The sequence below is a fragment of the Egretta garzetta genome, unplaced genomic scaffold (assembly GCF_000687185.1).
Source record: "Egretta garzetta isolate BGI_Z169 unplaced genomic scaffold, ASM68718v1 scaffold164, whole genome shotgun sequence".
Classification (NCBI taxonomy): Eukaryota; Metazoa; Chordata; class Aves; order Pelecaniformes; family Ardeidae; genus Egretta; species Egretta garzetta.
The window spans coordinates 685,009-688,665 of NW_009259492.1; positions in this window are offsets into that span (position 1 = coordinate 685,009).

Genomic DNA, 3,657 nt, shown 5'->3' on the forward strand with positions numbered 1-3,657 from the left:
TTGCTCCCTGCTGGTCGCTGCTGCTCCTTGCTGCTCCCTGCTGCTCCCTGCTGCTCCCTGCTGCTCCTTGCTGCTCCCTGCAGCTCCCTGCTGCCCAGCGCTCCTCCCTTTCGGAAAGGGAGATCCCGGCAGCCTCGAGCACCGCGAAGCAGAGCCAGTCCATCGTCCCAAGAATGTGTTGTTCCTCGCCACGTGGCTACAACGCTTGCGAGCCTCCGGGGCAGTGTTCAAGGAACAGAATGCCCGACACTGGACTGGCACGACTGGCTCAGGAGGGAGGTGGGGGTCACCAAAGCAATGGCGATCCCGCTGACACAACTGCAGCCTTCTCCCACCAAAAAACCAACTACATGGAGGAGGTGTACAGCCACGGGATATCCCCCATCAACAGGCCTGAAGAGCGCTTTCCTCTGCTCTAGGAACCAGCAGTAACTCCACAGTACCCATCACAGGTGGAAATGTACTCTGACCGTGTCCTCCTACTACCACAAAAAGCCCTGACGAGCATTTTGTCTCCTGGTGCTGTGCATATCCCGGGCTAAGCAGTGCATTTGCCACAGGCTGTTGCCCGTTTCAGCAGCACAAGTATCAAATTGGCTCTGAACTGGCTTCCTCTGTTACCAGTTTATGGCAGCAACAGGGTCTTCTCTAGGAGGAATTTGGGAAGGCACAGAGCTCTGTCAGCGTTTCCTCGTGAAGTCGCTGCCCTGTTGCTCTCCTGGGAAGAAGAGAAGAGCTGACCCCGCCTTTTCCCTTCTGCAGGATGCGCTTTATAATCTGGCAACTCTATGGGAAGGTAAGACAGACGAGGCATCGTTGTTCCAAGCCAGCAGTTTTTCTGGCGTGGTGGAAGTACCTGGCTGGTGTTCCGTGTATTGAAACTGCCTACAGCTGATGAGATCCCTCAGCTGCCCCAGCGTGCTGGGGGAAGCAGAAGGGCGAGGTGTAAAAGGGAACTTGGAGCAATGCTCTACCTGCTACCCTTAGCGCACGGAGATTTTGCTCAGGGATTTGCAGCAATATTCTGGAATGAGAACATGCGGCTTGTGGGCCAACTCTCCTAAAGTAGGAACTTTGTTCATTCATAATAAAATGAAGCTCAGTACTCCTACCGATACCCGACAGCGCTCCCTCATCTTCTGCCTCTCTGCAAGGAGTCCTGGCTGGGCCACGTGCCCGTGTGCCTGCACGCTGGGCCGACCGGGGCGCACGGCCGAGCGCGCCCCTGCGAGCCTGCCAGTCAAGGGCGCTTTGTTTCCAAACAAAGTCACTTTCTCCACCTCCTAGGAAGGGAAATTGATTTTATTTTGAAACAAAAGGAGCAGCTTTGTTACAATGTTGCAAAGTTATTTCCCAACAAAGGAACAGCAGGGAAAGTTCTCTATGTTTAACCCCTGAATGCACAGTTCTGATTTTACAGTATTTGTCACCCTAAACATCACAGAGAAGGGATTTGAATTTAAAAAAAAATAATTACATTAAGAGAAAAAATGACACAAATGGCAGGAAAAGGTATTGTTTGGGTAGTAAATGATGAAGTATTAAAATTAAATTTTCAGGACTTTTTTTTCTGTCAACACTTCTCTGACTGAAAAATAGTTAATATTGCAAACCATGGGTCAGAGTCTGCTCTGACTTTGGTCATCTTAAATTAATGGGAAAAAATTTACTGCTGTAGGTGTAATTACAGGTATAGCAGGTATAATTACATGGGTTGTTATACTAAATACATAGAAGTGCCTAAAATGTGATGTCTGTGCTCAAGAGCTGGAATAAACTCTTCAGAGACCCTGCCAGGGCTCTGAGGGCACCGCTGCCCCCCTGGGCCCTCTCCTACCCACCCTCTGCCCGTGGCCCTGGAGCCTGGGTCAAGCCCAGCCCTGGGCCTTTGCTCCTGTTGGGAGTGGTGCTGCAGCTGTGCCCACTCCCAGCCCTGGTCCTGGATCGTTTGGATCTTCTGACCCCATTTATGGACGTTCCTTTGCCGGATGGTCGCTGGACGGAGCGTGTTGCTTCCCGTCACCGCCCTGCCCTGCTTGTCTGGGCAAGGCAAGAGAGCCCGGTCATCCAGTCAAGTCAGGGAGGATGTGAACAAGCTCAGAAAAGCTTCAGGCCTTGACAAAAAGAAGTGACCTTGACAGAAAAAAAACTGACAGCTCCTTTCTTCGGTGCTAGCCCTCAAAAAGGAAGATGAGCAAATTCTGAGAGTCCTTCCCAGGCAGGCAGGCAGGCAAAGGTGCAGCGTGTGCCGGGCAGACATCAAGTGCCAGTGCTGCTTGCCCAGGTAGCCTTTGCAAACAGCTTTGTGCTTCTGCTGCCACCCAGCACTGAAACGCCCCCACCACACAAGGCACCTCCGACGCTCACTTTCTCTTTCTCCTGTTTTCTGTTGACTGATCTTCCCCTCAGGAAATCGATTTACCAGAAGCCTTTTCTGCTTTAAGGCGGGTATAAACCAGGGTCAAGTTAATCTCCTTCTATACTAGTCGATCACACAATAGCCGTGACAGCTTACCTCTGGGATCTTTCCTTAGTAATTGGGTGAATGCATTTACATTCATATAAATCTTTATGGTAAAAGATTTTTGGTTATTGCCAGACAAGCACTCTGCTGTGATCACAGGAAACTGTAGGTTGTATTGGATGAAATCTTTAAAAGCTTATCGATTTGTTAAGCTGTGATCCTCTTTCAGGTTGGAACCCGCTTTGATTTTGTTTACTTGCACGTCAACAGAACAGTCGTGTATTGATTAGGTCCTTTTAAACCAGAGACAGCGACCCACCCCCTCCATGCACTAAGGCAGGCAGTATTTCAGGTAGCTGTGCAGCCGCACTTGCTGGTCAGACAACTTTGTGTTTAGTTCCAAGCATGTGGTTTTGTGCTGATCTGGCAGCTTGCAAGAGTTGTCAGGAACAATTATTTTAGGCATTACACAAAAACTGTAATCCCAAACTGATTATAAACTTAGTTTAAAAAATGGATACCATTGATTGAAGTGTCTTTGGTTTCTTACTGATATAAACCAAAGTCATCTTACCAACTTTATAATGGATACAGTGTAAGATACAGTGCAACCCCTGGGCAGCCTCAGGACTGATTTGGGAGGGAGGATGTGCCTTCAGTTGGTGACATCACCCCGCACAACACAAGAGGTGAAGCTCACTGCTTTTGTCCTCTCCTGTGGTGTGGTACTGCCATCTTGCTCACCTGTGTGAAACACAGGTCCTTAAAAGCTGCTGGAATCGGAGGGCTACCTGTTTTTTCACTGCCAGCAATGGCTTAGTTATTAACCTACCTGGCTGCCTCTGGAAATCAAACCGGCACGTATATTTTTATGCTGTGCGTTTCTTGGAATGGTGTTCATTATTAACTACCCAGCTGTTCTCAGATACTCGCTTCTGAGCTGTTTGTGCTTCTCCAGGCTGTTGACATGAGGAGATTTAACAGGTACACGTAGTCTATTGGTTTGACTTCTTTATAGCTGAGATTTAAAAACCAAAACAATCTTGGCACAGTGAATTTGATGATCTGATTTAATATACAGTCTAAAGAAGGAAAGGAATTAGGGGTTAGGTCTGCACTTGATAATCACATCAGTTGAAGCAAATGTATTTCTAAAGTGGTTTAAATGGGAGGAGTCTTATGTAGGCACTCTT